General features: G+C 44.8%; 1 protein-coding gene across 3 annotated transcripts in view; it reads right to left on the bottom strand.

Moving 5' to 3' along the window:
- LOC130295703 (uncharacterized) overlaps positions 1–23,536 on the bottom strand; it is a 452,773-nt gene that overhangs the window by 373,193 nt on the left and 56,044 nt on the right. For 2 of the 3 annotated variants that reach the window (XR_008848958.1, XR_008848959.1), the window contains exon 3: positions 5,754–6,143. The exons of the other annotated variant lie outside the window; for it this stretch is intronic. The gene's annotated coding sequence lies outside the window, so the exon portion shown is untranslated. The remainder of the gene's footprint in view (positions 1–5,753; positions 6,144–23,536) is intronic. 3 annotated transcript variants of the gene reach the window in all.

The following is a 23,536-nucleotide window of genomic DNA, read 5'->3' as shown; positions in this document are numbered from 1 at the left end:
CAGCCTGACCGACCAATGGCAGAGGATAGGAGGGGGTGGCAACACTGCCACCTCGCTCCTATCCTTTAGGCTGGTCGGAGTTGGCTCTGACAGCTCCGGTCAGTCTTATTTTACGGGAGATCGGGTCTGAATTGACTTGCGATTTGCTGCGATTGCCAATATGGGGGGGGGGGTCTAAGGACCCCCCTAGGCATTGCCACGGGATGTCTGCTGATAGATATCAGCAGTCATCATGGTCCGATCACCGCCAGGCGAGCGGCAGTGATCGGAAATGCCGAGGGCGTATGGATACGCCCTCCGCCCTTAAGTGACGGGACGCGAGGGCTTATGCATACGGAGTTAAAAATAGCCTTTTTCCCAAACCATCCTACACTCATACTTTTTTCGTGTAAACCGATGACCTGAACCTAAAAATTATCAATATTGCCAAGTCAAAAATGATAAAGATGGCTAAGTCATCGGACTACTTGGCCCAAAAATTATTGAATATAAAAGGATAGTAGCATAAGGGAAAATTACATATTTTGAACTCAATACTTATGTGGGTATTTGTATAATTTAACATATTGCTAAATAATTTAACAACATAAGCTTAAAAAGTGAAGTCAAATTTTCCAGTATGTTATTCCTCAAGAGGCACTGGTTTAACCAGTTGGAGACGCAGGGTGTACAAGTACGCTCCCATTCCTGGAAATGTCCACTAGCCCCACAAAGATTAAAGCGGTGGCTGCGCAGGTAATGGTACGTTCCATCCATTCTAGGAAAAAATGTGTCTACATTCCCGCAAGAATGTCTGGCTGGTTATCATGGCAACAGAAAGCTAGTGGATAGCTTTCTGTCTTCTCAGTATGGGAGCCTGTAAGGTCCAGTGCTAGCCTGGACCATACAGGGAACTGTCATAACAGTTATACCATACTGCAGTAAATTTGTACTGCAGTATAGTATAACAGGTGAAAAGTGTGAAAATAAAATGTTTTTCAATAAACAGCGTAAAAAATTATATAAATACCCCTTTTCTAATAAAGCCCTGTATTACTAAATAATAAAAAAAAAAAAATATACATAATAGGTATTGCCACATTCATAATGACTTTTACTTTAAAATGATGTTATTTGTCCCGCACAGTAAACATTGGTAACAAAAAACCCTACATAAAAATGCAAAATTTGCTAATTTTGTTTAAAAAACTGGAATAAAAAGGATCAAAAGGTAACATGTGTCCCAACAATAATACTAATAAAAAGTATGGCTTGTCCTGCAAAAAATAAGCCCTTGCACAATGAGGTTGGATGAAAATTAAAAAGTTATGGCCACACAAACAGGGAAACCACGTGATTTAATGAGATAAAAAGACATTCACCTACACCACTCTTGATGAATACCCCCCCCCCAGCAAATAGACCCAGAAGGGCATGACTCTGTTCATTACATAAGAAAAGAATTATAAAACGGGCAGCGCTTACCCAAACAGTCACTTATGCCATTTATGTAGTAGAACTCACTTGGTATATATAGAGGGACACAGTTGACACGACACCTGTTGAGCCAAGACAATGGGGGACATATATCATTAGGTGTCTATTGTAGACACAGTTCTACCCTTTACACTGCTTGTCTAATTTACACTCTTGCTCAAGATTTACTAAAGTTGTGCATGTACTTTGATAAATTTTGTGCAAATAAAGAAAGGCCCCCCTCGCTCTACTGTGCATCCTTCTCTACCTCACACGGTACACTGCTCACTGCTCATAGCTAGAAGTGCTGGAGCAGCAGTGTGCGCCGAACAAAACTTTGCAGAATAGTAAAATCATAATTCTTTATCAAGTACACAGAGGGGAAGATTATCAAAGAATTTTGCGTAAAAAAAACTATTTTGGCGCAAAAAGTATCGACCACATTTTCGAAGAGCTTTGTGCCGCGGTTTACGCTGTTCATGTCAGTTTTGTAAAAGTGGGTGTGTCCACGTATATTGTCTGCTTAATATGATATTTTCAAAGGGGTGAGAGTCCAGTTTACATCAAAACTTTCACACCAGCTTTTTGATAGTGTAGAAATCAAAGAAATGGTTGTAGTTTTATTGTTTCGTTGACTTTTTTCTTTTTTTTGGGGGGGGGGGGGAAAGGTGTCATGTAAGTAATTATTAAAAATTTATATATATATATATATATATATATATATATATATATATATATATACTTTTATATTTTTTTTTTCTTGGTCACTGCACCTGCACTCACATTTAAGCTCAGAAAGGTTTTATTTATACAGTTATTGCTTGTCTGGGCACTAGTAACCATGGAATATTTCGTGAGATGTTTCCACCAGAATTTTCTTGGATGTAAAAGTTGGCACAAAAATTGCCGATTTTGGCACCAAACTCGGCAATTTTGGCATAAAAAATTCTCATGGTTGCAACAAAAAAATATTTTGGTGCAAAAAAATAAAGAAAAGTGGCACAAAAATGAATTTTCACATATTTTCAAAGCAACAAAAGAGACCTTTGAAAATGTGAGGAGAAAAAAAAGGTGTGAATAATAACAGTAGTTTTTGAGAATCTCCCCCAGAATGTCTGGGTTTAAAAAATATGTAATTTTGCTGAACAATCTGTCCCCTTAACTCTAAATCAGTGTTTACCAACCAGAATGCCTCCAAGTTTTGCAATACTTGGCATGCTGGGAGTTGAAGTTCTGCAAAAGCTGGAGGCACCCTGTTAGCAGAAATTAGTGTGCAACATGGGTATGTAGCAGAGCTGAATGTGATTATGTGTAAGCATGACCACACACACACTCAACATTGTTACATACACCTGATCACACACTCAGGTCTGCTAAATACACCTGATCACACACTCAGCTCTGCCTAATATACACACTCACACACTCAACTCTGCTACATACACACAACCAAACACTCAGCACTGCTACATGCACACATTCACATACTCAGCTCTGCTACATACATACATTCACACACTCAGCTCTGCTACATGCACACACACACTCAACTCTGCTACATATACACACTCACACACTCAGCTCTGCTACATACACACAATCACACACTCAACTTTGCTACATACACACACTTACACACTTAGCTCTGCTACATACACACAATCACACACTTAGCTCTGCTACACACGCACTTATACAGTCAGTTCTGCTACATACACACTCACACACTCAACTTTGCTACATACACACACTTACACACTCAACTCTGCTACATACACACATTCACACACTCAAATCTGCAACATACACACACTCAACTTTGCTACATAAACACACTCAGCTCTGCTACATACACACATTTACACATTCAACTCTTCTACATACACACACTCACACTCAACTCTGCTCCATATACACACTCAGCTCTGCTACATACACACACACACACTCCACTCTGCTACATACACTCACACACTCAACTCTGCTACATACACACAACCAAACACTCAGCACTGCTACATACATACATTCACACACTCAGCTCTGCTACATGCACACACACACTCAGCTCTGCTACATATACACACTCACACACTCAGCACTGCTACATACACACACTCACACACTCAACTTTGCTACATACACACACTTACACACATAGCTCTGCTACATACACACACTCACACACTTAGCTCTGCTACACACACTCTTATACAGTCAGTTCTGCTACATACACACTCACACACTCAACTTTGCTACATACACAAATTCACACACTCAAATCTGCTACATACACACACTCAACTTTGCTACATAAACACACTCAGCTCTGCTACATACACACATTTACACATTCAACTCTTCTACATACACACTCACACTCAACTCTGCTCCATATACACACTCAGCTCTGCTACATACACACACACACACACACACACTCCACTCTGCTACATACACACACTCACACATTCAACTCTGCTACATACACACACTCACACTCAACTATGCTGCATATACATACTCAGCTTTGCTACATACACACATTCACACTTAACTCTGCTACATACACACATTAACACACTCAACTCTGCTACATATACACACTCAGCTCTGCTACATACACACATTCACACACTCAGGTCTGCTACATTCACACTCTTACATACTCAGCTTTGCTACATACACACACTTACACACTCAGCTTTGCTACATGCACATACTCACACACTCATTTCTGCTACATACACACACTCGACTCTGCTACATACACTCACTCAACACTGCTACATACACACACTTACAAACTCAGCTCTATTACACACACTCAACTCTGCTACATACACACACTCAAACACTCAACTCTGCTACATACACACACTCACGCACTAAACTCTGCTACATACATTCACACACTAAACTCTGCTACATACACACACACTCAACTCTGCTACATACACACATTCACACACTCAACTCTGCTATATATACACACTCAGCTCTGCTACATATACACATTCACACACTAAACTCTGCTACATACACTCAGTCACACACTCAGCTCTGCTACATACACACACTTACACTCTCAGCTCTGCTACATACACACACTCACACACCTGCCTCTGCTACATACACATACTCACACATATACATAGACCTAACAGCGATATCTTCTTGTCTCTCCCTGCACATACAGTGGTATATTCTTAGCTGTGGTCACCATGGTTACACTACACAGGTGCAATCTCCTGCACTCATCAAGAGCAGCTGGGGAGTTTGAATTTTACACAGTTTGAAGTCTGAACTGTGCCGGAAGTATTTCACCTGCACTATAACCTGATGTATTTTCCAGTTGAATCAGGTTAGACTGCGGGTGAAGGGGTGATCATAAGTGGTCTATAATCATTAAATTTTTTTTAAAAGGTACATGAAAAAGATTTTAAGTATCACAGAGATAATCTGACTGGCGACAAAAGCATAGTAATCTCCGCAATCCAAATGGAAAATTAAATGCATGATTTAGAGCATCTTGCTAAGTGCAATCCAAGATGGCTTTAAAAATATGGTCATCCCGCAAGATTTCTGTCGGTAAATGAAATGTACGCAGTTAATAAATTTGTGTGTACTAAATATGTCACTCCAAGGTACACCAAAACTTACACATCTGGAGGAAATGCTCCACCAAAATGTGCGCAAAAAAAGACGCAAAAAAACTGCTTGCGCAAAACTTTGCGCAAAAAATTAAAAACACAATGTGTGTAAGCACTCCCTTCTCCAATTTCCCCAAATAGCAGGGGGGTGAAAGATATTGTAGGGAAAGTGTATAAAGAAAAAGGGGGGAGGTGTAGAATGCATTTGACTGATTTCACATTGGGGTGACCAAAACTAGGCAACCAGTACTACTCGCCAAGTTCGCACAAAAAAAGTCCCCTCCAGGAGCTCACAATTTATCAAAACCTGTGCAGAGGAAATGTTGCCCAGTTGCCCATAGCAACCAATCAGCTTGCTTATTTTATTTTTAACAAGGCCTCTGCAAAATTAATTTTAATCTGACAATGAAAATTAATCTGATTGGTTGCTATTGGCAACTGGTCAACTTTTCCTTTGCACAGATTTTGATAAATCTCCCCAAAAATCTCTAAAGGATGAAAGATGATACTCTTCCTGTACATAGGTTTTGATAAATATCCCATGTGTCTAGAAGTTCAGCACTGAGGCCATTGAAATGATTGTGTTAGTTACATGAATCTGGTGTTAATAGTGAGAAATGTATAGAAAAGCATGTAGTGTCCTACCTGTGCCGTCCATCAGATGAATGTTGCTGCATCCTAGGAGTTTGTTAAAAGGGAATAGAAAACAGAGCTATTTGTTTCCAAAAACAGCACCATACCTGTCCTCATGTTGTATGTAATATTACAAGTTTTCTCCATTCCCTTTTGAAGAATTGAGCAGCGATATCACACACAACATTAGGACAGAGGTGGTGCAGTTTTCAGAAGAAATCAGCTCTGATTTTCTCATCCTGGATTACCCCTTTCAACTTCTCTTTGCTGAATGTTTTCTTTATCCTGTCCTAGGCATTTTGAAGGCATGCTAGGAACCAATCTTCTTGGTTTGTTGGTTGTATTCGGCTGCTCCTGGCCATCCTCCCTCTGATCCTTGAAATGTCTTGTCTTCTTTGTTGCCTGATTATAAGAAAGGCAAAGATATAGCTAATCCCTTGTGAGGTCACATGTGTGATGTCACCAACCTTGTCTCACAGTTCTATAAGCGAGGGAAGAAATGTAAAAAACACACACACATATAATATATATATAGATAGATACTTGTCTCTATTGCTATGGAAAAGGGTAATTTTTGAATTTTTCTGCCATTTTCTTCTACATAGCAGTTCTATTCTGCATGCTTTAATATATATATCTATCTATATATATGTGTGTATGTGTGTACGTTCCGGCATCACGTCCAAACGGCTAAAGATATTAACATGAAACTTGGTACACATGTTACTTATATGTCAACAACAAACATAGGATAGGTGATTTAACCCTTACTCACCCCCATTTGCCAGGGGCGGGGTTTATGTTTAAAGTCCCATACAAGTCAATGGGAAATGAATGTTCCCACATAACTTCAAGAGATATTTCAATACCTGGTACACATATTACTGGTCGGGATAGGAGGTCGGGATATGAGGACTGGAAAGGAGGATGGGATAGAAGGTCGGGATAGGAGGACGGGATAGGAGGACCAGGATAAGAGGTCGGGATAGGAGGTTGATATAGGAGGACGGGATAGGAGGTCAAGATAGGAGGTCGAGATAGGAGGTCGAAATAAGAGGTCAAGATAGGAGGTCAAGATATGATGACGAGATAGGAGGTCGGGATAGGAGGTTGGGATATGAGGATGGGATATAGGGTTGGGATATGACAACAATATATGAGGAGGGGATATGAAGTCAAAAGCTTCCTCCTTTGTTTATTTTCCTCCCCAACAAGGATTAGGAAGGAGAAACCGGGCAATGCCGGGTATTCAGCTAGTATATATATAAAACTCAATGGGGGAGATTTATCAAAACTTGTGCAGAGCAAGAGTGGTGCAGTTGCCCATGGCAACCAATCAGATTGCTTCTTTCATTTTACAGAGGCCTTATTAAAAAAACGAAAGAAGCAAGCTGATTGGTTGCTATGGGCAATTTTTCCTGTGGACAGGTTTTGATAAATCTCCCCCAATGTGTGTGTGTGTGTGTGTGTGTGTATGTATGTGTGTATGTTCCAGCATCACGTCCAAACGGGAAAAGATATTAACATGAAACTTGGCACACACGTTACTTATATGTCAACAACGAAGATAGGATAGGCGATTTAACCCTTACTCAACACCATTTGCCAGGGTAAGGGCTTTTGTTTAAAGTCCCATACAAGTCTATGGAAAATACTGCATAACTTTTGAAATGGCTGGAGATATTACATATTCGATAATACCCTTAACTACCCCCATTTGTGAGGGTCAGGGTTTTTGTTTAACCCCTTCACAACGAGTGACGTACATGTACGGTGCCACAAAGTGTCACTTGGCGCTTCCGGGGTTCCGGGAGCGCCACGTCACCGGTAGCGGTGATCGGGCCGGGATGACTGCTCTTATCTAACAGCAGGCATCCCAGCACATCGCCGAGGGGGGTACTGAGACCCACCCATGACCGCGATGGGCACACATAGCAGGTCAATTCAGACCTGCGATCTGCGCGATTCCGGGTCATACGGGTCACTGGTGACCCGGTGACCCGGAAAATAAGAGGGATCGGGGGTGTCCGAGACACTCTTGATCCCCCTGAAGGGATAGGAGTTTGGTGGCAGGGGTGCCACCCCTCCTATTCCTGCTATTGGTCGGCCGAGCAACCGACCAATAGCAGACTGGGGGGAGGGGGGGTTAAAGTTTGGTTTCCCCGCTTTGCCCACCTATCGGTGTGCGGGCAAAATGGGGGAACTGTCCAGGGACCGGCGCCGAAGGTCCCTTACCTGGATCCCGGAACCCGGAGCGCGATCCTCCATGCGGGGATCCCCCATGTGCGGCGGCGGCAGCAATTCATCCGGGTCCTGCCAGGTGAGTTGTTGCCTAGCAACATCCGGAGGACCACAGTTTACAGAGGGGTTCAGGTTGTAGATCACTATGCAGTGGTCTCAAACTGTAGACCTCCAGATGTTGCAAAACTACAACTCTCAGCATGCCCAGAAAGCAGTTTGCTGTCTGTGCATGCTGCGATTTGTAGTTTTGCAACATCTGGAGGGCCACAGTTTAGAGACCACTGGACAGTGATTTACAACCTGAACCCCTCTAAATCTTGCAAAACTACAACTCCCAGCATTCAGGAACAGCATAAGGCTGTCTTGGCATGCTGGGAGTTGTACTTGCGTGCCACCTGCCATTGCATAACTACATTTCCCAGCATGCCCTTCCGCAATCAGTACATGCTGGGAGTTGTAGTTTTGCAACAGCTGGAGGCACACTGGTTGGAAAATACTGAGTTAGGTCATAGAACCTAATTCAAGGTTTTTCAACCAGTGTGCCCCCAGCTGTTGCAAAACTACAACTCCCAGCATGCATGGTCTGTCAGTGTATGCTGGGAGTTGTAGTTTTGACCCCCCTCCCATGTGAATGTACAGGCCACATTCACACTGGAGGCAGATTACAGTGAGTTCCCCGCTTCAAGTTTGAGCTGCAGCAAATTTTCCGCCGCAGCTCAAACTCCTAGCGGGAGACTCAGTGTAATCTGCCTCCAGTGTGAATGCAACCTAAAAACACTACACTACACCAACATAAAATAAAGAGTAAAACACTATATATACACACATACACTACCCCCCCTACCACCCCCCTTCCCCAATAAAAATGAAAAACTTATTGTACGGCAGTGTTTCTAAGATGGAGCCTCCAGCTGTTGCAAAACGAAAACTCCCAGCATTTCTGGCCAGCAATTGACTGTCCAAGCATGCTGGGAGTTTTACAACAGCTGGAGGCACCCTGTTTGGGAATCACTGGCATAAAATACCCCTATGTCCCTAATTCAGGCCTCAAATGCGCATGGCACTCTTATTTTGAAGCCCTGTTGTATTTCAAGGCAACAGTATAGGGTCACATATGGGGTATCACTGTACTCGGGAGAAACTGCCTAACAAATTTTGGGGGGCTTTTTCTCCTTTTACCCCTTATGAAAAGGAACAGTTGGGGTCTACACCAGCATGTTAGTGTAAAAAAATAAACATTTTTACACTAACATGCTGGTGTTGCCCTATACTTTTCATTTTCACAAGAGGTAAAAGGGAAAAACGCCCCTCAAAATTTGTAACGCAATTTCTCCCGAGTACGGAGATACCCCTTATGTGGGCGCAAAGTGCTCTGGGGCACACAACAAGGCCCAGAAGGGAGAGTGCGCCATGTACATTTGAGGTGATTTGCACAGGTGTGGCTGATTGTTACAGCGGTTCTGACAAAACACACCCACATGTGACCCCATTTTGGAAACTACACCCCTCACAGATTTTCCTTACAAGCAGAGAGCTTCAAAGTTAGAAAAATGCAAAATTTAAATTTTTTTCATCAAATTTGGGGATTTTTCACCAAGAAAGGTTGCAAGTTACCACAAAAATTTACCACTATGCTAAAGTAGAATATGTCACGAAAAAACAATCTCAGAATCAGAATGATAAGTAAAAGCATTCCAGAGTTATTAATGTTTAAAGTGACAGTGGTCAGATTTGCAAAAAAGGGCTTCGTCCTAGAGGTGAAAATGGGCTGCATTAAAGTCCCATGCAAATCATTGGGAAATGTATGTTCCCACATAACTTCCGTACAGCTGAAGATATTTCAATAATACCTGGTACACATATTACTTGTATGTCAAATAAAAAGATATGATAGTTAAATTAACCCTTACATACACCCTTATATAAAAGATGGGTTTTTGTTTCAAGTCCCATGCAAGTATATGGGACTTCCAGTACCTTACTCCACAAGCTCCGTTCTGCATCTCCTGGGGAATGTGTCAATCTGGCTTGCAAGCCACACCCCATCTCACATAGACAAGCCCACATTTTAAGCCCCACTCCTTATATTATCTACCCTTATTGTGCATCGGTCTGGCTTGCAAATCACGCCCAGTCCCACAAAGCCACGTCCCCTTCTATTTTGAGCTTACAATATCTTCATCACAAATCAGTCCCATCTGAGGACAGGATAGGAGGATGGGACATAAGGAAGGGATATGAGGTCGGGATATGAGGACAGGATATGAGGATGGGCTATAAGGATGGTATATGAGGTCGGGATATAAAGACGGGATGTGGGGATAGGATATGAGGATGGGATATAAGGTCGGGATATGAGGATGGGATATGAGGTCAAGATAGGAGGTGGGAATATGAGGACAGGATATAAGGATGGGATATGAGGTTGAGATATGAGGACAGAATATGAGAATGGAATATGAGGATGGGATAGGAGGTCGAGATATGAGGACAGGATTTGAGGATGGGATATGAGGATAGCATATAAGGTCGGGATATGAGGACAGGATATGAAGTCAGGATATGAGGACGGGATATGAGGTTGGGACATAAGGACGGGATATGAGGTCAGCATATGAGGATGGGATATGAGGATAGCATATGAGGACAGGATATGAGGATGGTACATAAGGACGGGATATGAGGTTGTGATATGAGGATGGGATATGAGGACAGAATATGAGGTCAGGATATGAGGATGGGATGTGAGGATGGGATAGGAGGATGGGATATTAGGTCTGAATAGGAGGACAGCATATGAGGATGGCATACAAGGTCGGGATATGAGAATGGGATATGAGGACAGGATAGGAGGTCGGGATCAGAGGATGGGATATAAGGTCGGGATATGAGGTAGGGATATGAGGACAAGATGTGAGGACGGGATGTGAGGTCGCGATATGAGGACAGGATATTAGGTCGTGATAAGAGGATGGATATGAGGACAGGATATGAGGTCGGGATATGAGGAAGGGATATGAGGATTGGATTGGAGGTCAAGATAGGAGGTCGAGATAGAAGGATGGGATATGGGGACGGGATATGAGGACGGGATAGGAGGACGGAATAGGAGGTCGGGATAAGAGGTCGGAATAGGAGGACGGGATAGGACGACGGGATAGGAGGCTGAGATATGATGACGGGATAGGAGATTGGGATATGAGGACGGGATATGGGGTTGGGATATGACAACAATATATGAGGACGGGATATGAAGTCAAAAGCTTCCTCCTTTGTTTATTTTCCTCCCCAACAAGGATTAGGAAGGAAAAACCGGGCAATGCTGGGTATTCATCTATTATATATATAAAACTCAATAAAGGAGATTTATCAAAACTTGTGCAGAGCAAGAGTGGTGCAGTTGCCCATGGCAACCAATCAGATTGCTTCTTTCATTTTACAGAGGCCTTATTAAAAACGGAAAGAAGCAAGCTGATTGGTTGCTATGGGCAACTGAACAACTTTTCCTGTGGACAGGTTTTGATAAATCTCCCCCAATGTGTGTGTGTATGTATGTGTGTGTATGTTCCAGTATCACGTTTAAACGGCAAAAGATATAAACATGAAACTTGGCACACACGTTACTTATATGTCAACAACAAAGATATGATAGGTGATTTAACCCTTACTCAACCCCATTTGCCAGGGTCAGGGTTTTTGTTTAACCCCTTCATGACCCAGCCCATTTTCACCTTCATGACCTGGGCATTTTTTGAAAATCTGACCACTGTCACTTTAAACATTAATAACTTTGGAATGCTTTTACTTATCATTCTGATTCCGAGATTGTTTTTTCGTGACATATTCTACTTTATGTTATTGGTAAAATTTCACTGATATTTGTATCCTTTCTTGGTAAAAAATCTAAAAATTTCATGAAAATTTTGAAAATTTTGCATTTTTCTAACTTTGAAAGTCTCTGCTTGAAAGGAAAATGGATATTCCAAATAAATTACATATTGATTCACATATACAATATGTCTACTTTGTGTTTGCATAAAAAAATTGACAAGTTTTTACTTTTGGAAGACACCAGAGGGCTTCAAAGTTCCGCAGCAATTTTCCAATTTTTCTCAAGATTTTCTAAATCGTAATTTTTCAGGGCCCAGTTCAGGTTGGAAGTGGATTTTAAGGGTCTTCATATTAGAAATACCCCATAAATGACCCCATTATAAAAACTGCACCCCCCAAAGTATTCAAAATGACATTCAGTAAGTGTTTTAACCCTTTAGGTGTTTCACAGGAATAGCAGCAAAGTGAAGGAGAAAATTCTAAATCTTCATTTTTTACACTCGTATTTTCTTGTAGACCCAATTTTTGAATTTTTACAAGGGGTAAAAGGAGAGAAATCACCCTAAAATTTGTAACCCAATTTCTCTCGAGTAAGGAAATACCTCATATGTGTATGTAAAGTGTTCGGCGGGCGCAGTAGAGGGCTCAGAAGGGAAGGAGCGACAGTGGGAATTTGGAGAGTGAGTTTTTCTGAAAGGGTTTTTGGGGGGCATGTCCCATTTAGGAAGCCCCTATGGTGCCAGAACAGTGGACCCCCCCCCCACATGTGACCCCATTTTGGAAACTATACCCCTCATGGAATTTAATAAGGGGTGCAGTGAGCATTTACACCCCACTGGCGTTTGACAGATATTTGAAACAGTGGACTGTGCAAATCAAAAATTTTATTTTTCATTTTCACAGACCACTGTTCCAAAAATCTGTCATACACCAGTGGGGTGTAAATGCTCACTGCACCCCTTATTAAATTCCGTGAGGGGTGTAGTTTCCAAAATGGGGTCACATATGGATATTTATTGTTTTGCGTTTGTCAGAACTGCTGTAACAATCAGCCACCCCTGTGCAAATCGCCTCAAATGTACATGGCGCACTCTCCCTTCTGGGCCTTGTTGTGCGCCCCCAGAGCACTTTGCGCCCACATATGGGGTATCTCCGTAGTCGGGAGAAATTGCGTTACAAATTTTGGGGGTCTTTTTTCCCTTTTACCTCTTGTGAAAACGAAAAGTATAGGGCAACACCAGCATGTCAGTGTAAAAAATTTATTTTTTTACACTAACATGCTGGTGTAGACCCCAACTTCACCTTTTCATGAGGGGTTAAAGAAGAAAAAGCCCCCCAAAATTTGTAAGGCAATTTCTCCCGAGTACGGCGATATCCCATATGTGTCCAAAAACTGTTGCCCTGAAATACGACAGGGCTCCAAAGTGAGAGAGCGCCATGCGCATTTGAGGCCTGAATTAGGGATTTGCATAGGGGTATTCTATGCCAATGATTCCCAAACAGGGTGCCTCCAGCTGTTGCAAAACTCCCAGCATGCCTGGACAGTCAATGGCTGTCCGGAAATACAGGGAGTTATTATTTTGCAACAGCTGGAGGCTCGAGGCTCCGTTTTGGAAACAGTAGCGTACCAGACGTTTTTCATTTTTTTGGGGGAGGGGGGCTGTGTAATGGTATGTGTATATGTAGTGTTTTTTACTTTTTATTTTAGGTTAGTGTTAGTGTAGTGTAGTGTTTTTAGGGTACAGTCACATGGGCAGAGGTTCACAGCAAGTTTGCCGCTGGAAGTTTGAGCTGCAGCGCAAAATTTGCGCCATCTCAAACTTGCAGCACTCACTGTAAACCTCCGCCCATGTGAGTGTACCCTGTACATTCACATTGGGGGGGGGGTCAAACATCCAGCTGTTGCAAACTCCGAGCATGCACTTTGGCTGTCCGTGCATGCTGGGAGTTGTAGTTTTGCAACAGCTGGAGGAACGCTGGTTTGGAAACACTAAGTTAAGTAATAAACTTTCAAGTGTTTTGCAACCAAACTTAGTGTTTCCAAACCAGTGTGCCTCCAGCTGTTGCAAAACTACAACTCCCAGCATGCATGGTCTGTCAGTGCATGCTGGAAGTTATAGTTTTGCAACAATTGCAACAGCTGGAGGCACTGAGGTAGGAAACGGACAATGTTTCCCAACTAGTGTGCCTCCAGTTGTTGCAAAACTACAACTCTCAGCATGCCCAGACTGCCCAGACTGCCCAGGCATGCTGGAAGTTGTAGTTCGGCAATATCTGAAGGATCAGATGTTGCCGAACTACAACTTCCAGCATGCTTGGGCAGTCTGGGCATGCTGGGAGTTGTAGTTTTGCAACATCTGGAGGTCCACAGTTTGGAGACCACTGTATAATGGTCTCCAATCTGTGCTCTTCCAGATGTTAGAGAACTACAACTCCCAGCATGCCTGGACAGACTGAGCATGCTGAGATTTGTAGTTTTGCAACATCTGGAAGAGCACAGATTGGAGACCATTATACAGTGGTCTCCAAACTGTGGACCTCCAGATGTTGCAAAACTACAACTCCCAGCATGCCCAGAAAGCAAAAGGCTGTCTGGGCATGCTGGGAGTTGCAGTTTTGAAACTCTCAGAGGCAGCAGTGAGATCGCTTTACGGCGATCTCACTGCTGCCAATGAAGATGCCGCCCTGCTGCCGGAAACTCACCTCCGGGACGCAGCGCAGCCAGGACTGCATGGAGGACGCCGGGACCGCCGGAACCGCTCGGGACACCGCTCGGACGGGTAAGTGACGCCGGGGGACGGGTCAGGGACACTTAGCAGAGCGGTGTGTGTCCCGATCCCCGTGATCGGGACTCACACACCGCGCTGCTAAGTATTTTCATAGCGAAACGCTGCTATCAGCTAGTCAGATTTGACCAGCTGATAGCAGCGATCGCTGGGGGGGGTGGGGGATCAAACCCCCCCGTGGTCGCACGGTAAGATGGCTGGCTATCAGTGATAGCCACCATCTTTCCGGGCGCTGCGGGGTGCCGCGAGTAGCGGCAGTAATGTTCATGACGTACCTGTATGTCATGGGTCGGGAACACCTTGCCACCCATGACGTACAGGTATGTTTTAGGTCGGGAAGGGGTTAAAGTCTCATACAAGTCTATGGAAAATATATGTTACTGCATAACTTTCCAAAATGGCTTGAGATATTTCGATAATACTTGGTCACGTGTTACTTTTATGACCACTTAAACTATAGGATAGTTAATTTATCCCTTAACTACCCCCATTTGTCAGGGTCGGGGTTTTTGTTTAAAGTCCCATGCAAATCATTGGGAAATGTATGTTCCGACATAACTTCGGTACAGCTGGAGATATTTCAATAATACCTGGTACACATATTACTTATAAGTCAAATGAAAAGATATGATAGTTAAATTAACCCTTACATACACCCTTTTTTTTTAAATAAAAGATGGGTTTTTGTTTCAAGACCCATTCAAGTATATGGGACTTCCAGTACCTTACTCCACAAGCTCCGTTCTGCATCTCCTGGTGAATGTGTCAATCTGGCTTGCAAGCCATACCCCATCTCACATAGACAAGCCCACATTTTAAGCCCCACTCCTTATATTATCTACCCTTTTATGTGCATCGGTCTGGCTTGCAAATCATGCCCTGTCCCACAAAGCCATGTCCCCTTCTATTTTCAGCTTACAATATCTTCATCACAAATCAGTCCCATCTGAGGATAGGATATGAGGATGGGATATAAGGTCGGGATATGAGGATGGGATATGAGGTCAAGATAGGAGGTGGGAATATGAGGACAGGATATAAGGATGGGATATGAGGTTGAGATATGAGGACAGAATATGAGAATGAAATATGAGGACGGGATAGGAGGATGGGACATAAGGACGGGATATGAGGTTGTGATATGAGGATGGGATATGAGGACTGGATTGAAGGACGGGATATTAGGTCTGGATAGGAGGACAGCATATGAGGATGGCCTATGAGGTCGGGATATGAGAATGGGATATGAGGACAGGATATGAGGTCGGGATATGAGGACAGGATAAGAGGAGGGGATATAAGGTCGGGATATGAGGTAGGGATATGAGGACAAGATGTGAGGACGGGATGTGAGGTCGGGATATGAGGACAGGATATTAGGTTGTGATAAGAGGATGGATATGAGGACAGAATATGAGGTTGGGATACACTAATACTGTTCTCACTTTGCCAAGTTATCGGACAACCTGGCCCCAAAATGATGGATTATAAAAGGATAGCAGCATAAGGGAAAAATACACATTTTGAACCCAAAAACTAGGAATCGACCGATATCGTTTTTTTAGGGCCGATACCGATAATCGGTGGAGGTTAGGGCCGATACCAGAATATCGGTATAAGTTATTGGCTATTTATCCCCCCCTCGACACCGCTGCAGGTCATTGATTTAAAGTGGGCGCTTTAAATCAATGCACTGCAGTGGCTTTTGCGGTGCCATAGGCCGCCGCCACCCGCTTCTCTCCCCCTACCTGTCAGGGTGGACCGGGCCATCCATCCTTCCTGTAGTGTCCGGTGTGAGGTGGTTTTTTGCGCCCCCGTAGATCCATGCGTCCGCTCCTCCCCCAGCTCTCCGAACATTTCCGAAGCTAGAACTGGGGGAGGGCAGAGCAAGGGGAGGGAGGAGGTTTATGCCCCCTCCCTCATCTCCCCTCACTGAGCTCGGCTGGACGCAGATCTCTACGGCACGCCCCCTCCCTGAGGACATAGATCTCCACGGCAGGTCACCTCCCTCATCTCCCCTCCCTGAGGACGTAAATCTCCACGGCAGGTCCCCTCCCTCATCTCCCCGAGCTGAGGACGTAGAGCAGTGCTCCCAATGTGCTCTATGTGTAAAGGGGGACATGCTGCACGGGCTAAAGGGGGACATACTGCACGGGCTAAAGGGGGATATACTGCATGGGCTAAAGGGGACATACTGTATGGGCTAAAGGGGACATACTGTATGGGCTAAAGGGGGACATACTGCATGGGCTAAAGGGGACATACTGCATGGGCTAAAGGGGACATACTGCATGGGCTAAAGGGGACATACTGTATGGGCTAAAGGGGGACATACTGTTCAGGCTAAATGTTCCCCTTTAGCCCGTGCAGTATGTCCCCTTTTAGCCCATACAGTATGTCCCCCTTTAGCCCATACTGTATGTCCCCCTTTAGCCCGTACAGTATGTCCCCCTTTAGCCCATACAGTATGTCCCCCTTTAGCCCATACAGTATGTCCCCCTTTAGCCCGTACAGTATGTCCCCCTTTAGCCCATACAGTATGTCCCCCTTTAGCCCGTACAGTATGTCCCCCTTTAGCCCGTGCAGTATGTCCCCCTTTAGCCCATACAGTATGTCCCCCTTTAGCCCATACAGTATGTCCCCCTTTACACATAGAGCTCATTGGGAGCACTGCTCTATGTCCTCAGCTCGGGGAGATGAGGGAGGGGACCTGCCGTGGAGATTTACGTCCTCAGGGAGGGAAGATGAGGGAGGGGACCTGCCGTGGAGATCTATGTCCTCAGGGAGGGGGCGTGCCGTAGAGATCTGCGTCCAGCCGAGCTCAGGGAGTTGAGGGAGGGGGCGTGAACCTCCTCCCTCCCCTTGCTCTGCCCTCCCCCAGTTCTAGCTTCGGAAATGTTCGGAGAGCTGGGGGAGGAGCGGACGCATCGATCTACGGGGGCGCAAAAAACCACCTCACACCGGCGGCATTCCGGGTGGAGGGTGAACCGGTCCGGGCTGTCCTTCTCCGGCGGTCATCTTCTCCACTTCGGGCAGGCTCCGGCCTAGTACGCTGCATAGACGCCGCTGCGCAGTGACGCCCGGCGTCTATGCAGCTACTAGGCCGGAGCCTGCCCGGAGTGGAGCAGATGACCGCCTGAGAAAAAGGACAGCCCGGACCGGTTCACCCTTCACCCGGAACGCCCCCGGACACTACAGGAACGATGGATGGCCCGGACCACCACCATTACAGGTAAGTTGAATTTTTTTAATTGACTCGGAGGGTGGGGGAGGGGCCCGACCGGTATAGCGGTATGGGCTAAAATCCATACCGGTATACCGCCCAGCATCACGGTGGGGGTGAGACGCGGTGCGGTGGGTCGGGGGGGGCGGTCGCGGTGCGGTGGGTCGGGGGGGCATTCGCTGTGCGGCGGGTCGGGGGGGGGTGGTCGCGGTGCGGTTGGGGCGGCGCGGGGGCGGGGCATTATCGGCTTATCGGCAAGGTATCGGCAAAATCGTGATTATCGGCCGATAATATCGGCCATACCGATAATCGGTCGATCCCTACCAAAAACCCATTCAAAATACAGGCCTACGTCCTCCCCTTCAACCTGCCTGTCCATCTCCAAATATATCCTTTTTAATAATAATAATACGCTCCTCCTTTGCATTGAAAAAAAGCAAACAGTAAAGTTGCCACATGCAGCCATCCTTTCATCCATTTGTCCTTCTCCACCTATTTTCCCAAACCATGCACTCATACTGTTCTCATTTTGCCAAGTTATCGGACAACCTGGCCCCAAAATTATGGACTATCAAAGGATAGCAGCATAAGGGAAAAATACACATTTTGAACCCAAAAACCCATTTGAGTTTTTAAGTTCAAAATACAGGCCTACCTCCTCCCCTACAGCCTGCCTGTCCATCTCCAAAAATAGCCTTTTAACAATTATATGCTCCTCTTTAGCTTTGAAAAAAAGCAAACAGTAAAGTTGCCATATGCTGCTATCCTTTCATCCATTTGTCCTTTTACACCTATTTTCCCAAACCATCATACACTCATACTGTTATCTTGTCGCCAAGTTATCGGACTACCTGGCCCAAAAATGATGGATTATAAGAGGGTAGCAGCATAAGGGAAAATTACACATTTTCAAACCGAAAAACCCATGAGGGTTTTCAGGTTCATAATGCAGGTCAGTAAAGTTGCCATATGCTGCCATCCTTTCATTTATTTGTCGGCACTGGTTTAACCAGTTGAAGACGTAGGGTGTACAGGTACGCTCCCATTCCTGGAAATGTCCACTAACCCCACAATGAGTAAAGCGGTGAATGCGTTCCATTCATTACAGGAAAAATTGTGTCTATATTCCTGCAAGATTGTCAACGCGACCTGGCTGATTACCATGGCAACAGAAAGCCAGTGGATAGCTTCCTATCTTCTCAGTATGGAAGCCTGTAAGGTCCAGTCCTAGCCTGAATTGTACAGGTGAACTGTCATAGCAGTTATACTATACTGCAGTTAAGTTGTACTGCAGTATAGTTTAACAGGTAAAAAGTGTGAAAATAAAATGTTTTTCAATAAAAAGTGTAAAAAACTATATAAATGTCCCTTTTCTAATAAAGTAATGTATTATAAAATAATAATTAAATAAAGTTATTTATCCCGCACAGTTAACACTATTAAAAAAAAGAAAAACCCTACATAAAAAGACTCTCTCCTAGGACTGTATCCACCTTTTCCAGCCCACCGGAGCACCTGAAAGCTATGCTAATTTATGCAGGCTAAAGTCAGCACCTGAAAGCTGAACTAATTTATGCAGGCTAAAGTCAGCAACTGCCGAGCTGAGGAGTTTGTGACGAATGAAATCACTGTAAGTTCGCTCATCTCTACACATGATTTAATAAGGTAAAAAAAACGTTCACCTACACCACTCTTGATGAATACCCCCCAGTAAATAGACCCAGAAGGGCATGACTCTGTTCATTATGTAAGAAAAGAATTAAAAAACGGGCAGCGCTCATCCAAACAGTCACTAATGCCATTTATGTAGTAGAACTCACCTGGTGTATATGGAGGGACACAGTTGACACGACACCTGTTGAGCCAAGACAATGTATGTAGGCACTCCCTTCTCCAATTTCCCCAAATAGCAGGGGAGTGAAAGATATGGTAGGAAAAGAGTATGAAAAGGGGGGAGGTGTAGAATGCATTTGACTGATTTCACATTGGGACTAACCGGCAGGCATCAGCGGTAGTAAGGAGGCGGCAAAGGAGCAGCGGTGGAGGCAGCCGTGAAGATCAGTGGTAAGTGATCTTCACTGCTGCCTTCTAGGAGTTGCCAAACTACAACTTCCAGCATGCCCAGACAGCCAAAGGATGTCTGGGCATGCTGGAAGTTGTAGTTTTGCAACATCTGGAGGGCCACAGTTTGGAGACCACCATACAGTGGTGCCCAAGCTGTAGTCCTACAGATGTTGCAAAACTACCACTCCAAGCATGCCCAGACATGCTGGGAGTTATAGTTCTGTAACATCTGGCCCTTCAGATGTTGCAGAACTACAGCTTCCAGCATGCCTGGACAGTCTCACTACTTATATATACCGGCAGGGGGTATATATTTATTAATGCGCCGGCGGGGGGTATATATTTATTAATGCGCCGGCGGGGGGTATATATTTATTAAATGCGCCGGCGGGGGGTATATATTTATTAATGCGCCGGCGGGGGGTACATATGTATAAATGTGCCGGCAAGGGAATTTATGTATATATGTGCCGGGGGGGTATATATGTATAAATGCGCCGGCGGGGGTCATATCTTTATTAATGTGCTGCAGGGGGCATATTATAAATGCACTGGGGGGCTAGATATATAGGCTATATGTCTGCCCCCCCCCCCTGCAGCACTATATATATCTTGCCCCCACAGCGCTTTTAATATAGATATGGCCCCCTGCTACTCACAATGGTAATTTTTTAATCTCTCGCTGCGAGCCCTGAATGGCCCCTCGGTATCGGCCACTCAGGACTCCCCACGGGGGATTCAAAAATAAATGTTAAAACACACCATACATCGCAGGGTTGCAGAGTGCTATCAATCCCTCAGCCCCTGTACTACAACCCCCATCATGGAACAGACTCTGTTCCATGATGGGGTAGTAGTACAAACACTAATGTAGCCTCCCCAGCTGTCTGCAGACTCCCGCAGCCGGGGAATTACTACTCCGATCATGGAAATAAGTCTGTTCCATAATGGGAGTAGTAGTAGTCCCTCAGCACTGCAGGAGTCTGCTGATGTCACCTCAGAAATAACGGATATTATAAACCAGGTGCAAACAGATGACATAAAGGCTCATCCGTTTGCCTTAGACTTCAATGTTAAAAATAACGGCCGTTAATTTATCCGTTTCTTGTGACAGAAGAAAAATTAGTGCATGTGCCGTTAATTCTTCCATCACAATTAACATCCGCTAGTCATGACGGACTATAATGGGTCATAACGGATAATCAAAAAATCCCGTAGACTTTAATGGGATTTTGTAATGGACGTTTAACATCCTTTTTTAAAGCTTTTCTAACGGACGTTTATAACAGATGAATTTTTATAGTGTGAAAGCAGCCTTAGTGTTAGCCCCAAAAACAGCTAGCGCTGACCTCCAAATATTACCCTGGTACCCATCGCCCCAGGGGTGCCGAGAAGCGACGGTACCAAAAGGGCCAGATCGTCAAACATGGCGCTCCTGGGCCTAGGCAATAACAGGCTGACATATCTTAGGCTGGGCAGGACCAATAATAATGGTCCTCGCCCACCCTGGTAATGTCAGGCTGTTGCTGCTTGGTTGGTATCTGGCTAATTTATTTATATTGGGGGGGGGGGGGGGGGGGGACTGAATTGCTAAACTATTTCATACATGTGAAGACAAGACCTACATAAAGGACTTGAAGGAGAAAGGGGCGGGGAAGGAGCATAAAAGATACCAAAACTGAAGAGTGCATCAAAAATGCCAACAAATAATAAAGGATTTTGGTCCACAATGAAATAAAATAAAGTACCAGCCGCGCCACCCCCCGACCCGCCGCACCGCACCCCTGACCCACCGCACCGCGTCGGTATACCGGTATGGATTTTTGCCCATACCGCTATACCGGTCGGGCCCCTCCCCCACCCTCCGAGTCAATAAAAAAATTTAACTTACCCGTAATGGGGGTGGTCCGGGCCATCCATCCTTCCTGTAGTGTCCGGGGGCATTCCGGGTGAAGAGTGAACCGGTCCGGGCTGTCCTTCTTCTCCGGCGGTTATCTTCTCCACTCCGGGCAGGCTCCGGCCTAGTACACTGCATAGACGCCGCTACGCCGTGACGTCAGGTGCGTCGCTGCGCACGGGCGTCACTGCGCAGTGGCGTCTATGCAGCGTACTAGGCCGGAGCCTGCCAGGAGTGGAGAAGATGACCGCCGGAGAAGGACAGCCCGGACCGGTTCACCCTCCACCCGGAACGCCCCCGGACACTACAGGAAGGATGGATGGCCCGGACCACCCCCATTACGGGTAAGTTAAATTTTTTTATTGACTCGGAGGGTGGGGGAGGGGCCCGACCGGTATAGCGGTATGGGCAAAAATCCATACCGGTATACCGACGCGGTGCGGTGGGTCAGGGGTGCGGTGCGGCGGGTCGGGGGGTGGCGCGGCGGGTACTTTATTTTATTTCATTGTGGACCAAAATCCTTTATTATTTGTTGGCATAAGGAGTGGAGAAGATGACCGCCGGAGAAGGACAGCCCGGACCGGTTCACCCTCCACCCGGAGCGCCCCCGGACACTACAGGAAGGAAGAATGGATGGCCCGGACCACCCTGACAGCTAGGGGGAGAGAAGCGGGTGGCGGCGGCGGCCTATGGCCCCGCAAAAGCCACTGCAGATCATTGATTTAAAGCGCCCGCTTTAAATCAATGATCTGCAGCGGTGTCGCAGGGGGTAAATAGCCGATAACTTATACCGGAATATCGGTATAAGTTATCGGCTATGGGCCCTAACCTGCACCGATTATCGGTATCGGCCCTAAAAAAACGATATCGGTCGATCCCTAGTACCTAGCTTGAACCTCTTATATGGTATTAAAAAAACGATCATATACCAATGGTAAATGTATGGCAATTTAGTGTAGTACTATTTGCTGCATACTTTATTTCCCTCATTTGATGCCCTCTTTTTTCCCAATTTAGTGTAGTGTAGAGTACTGTTGTGTAAAAAGCAAAATAATATATTCTACAATCAGATATCAAAAACAAATGTTCACACAATGGAATTCCACACGGAGCATTGATATTAATGGGATTTTGCTGCATGGTTTACACAGCCGAATTTCCACTGCAGATGCTTCTGCTGCACAAATCCTGATTTTGCAGTCTGCAAAAAATGGGCGTGTCTATTCTTTCTGCAGAGTCTGCACAGAAATGCATTGCCATCTAGGAGATGCAGCATTTCCAAGCAGTCCTAGCGCTGGCTTGTTCTGCCAGCGTTCCGCTGTCGGGGAAATGTCTGCACAGAATTTTTCCATGTGGACATTGCCTGTGTGAACGTAGCCTTATGGTATAATGAAATTAGGGAGGTATTATCTTACAGAGTAATTAAAAAGTATGTAATATGGTATTATATGGTAAAAGATGATAATATGCACGCTCATATGGAGCGTGCGTGCATATGCCATAATTAACAAAAACAGAGTATATTCATGGTAAATATATATAAATATATATATATATGAAACTCAATGTGTCTGTGTGTGTGTGTGTGTGTGTGTGTATGTATGTATGTTCCAGCATCACCAAATGGCTAAAAATATTAAAATGAAACTTGGTATACATGTTATTTGTATGTCAACAACAAACATAGGATAGGTAATTTAGGTTTTTGTTTAAAGTCCCATACAAGTCTATGAGAATTACGGTATATGTTACT

The sequence above is a fragment of the Hyla sarda genome, chromosome 11, assembly GCF_029499605.1.
Source record: "Hyla sarda isolate aHylSar1 chromosome 11, aHylSar1.hap1, whole genome shotgun sequence".
NCBI classification, from domain to species: Eukaryota; Metazoa; Chordata; class Amphibia; order Anura; family Hylidae; genus Hyla; species Hyla sarda.
The sequence above is the reverse complement of the archived record's forward strand: the minus strand, read 5'-3'. Positions and strand labels throughout refer to the sequence as shown.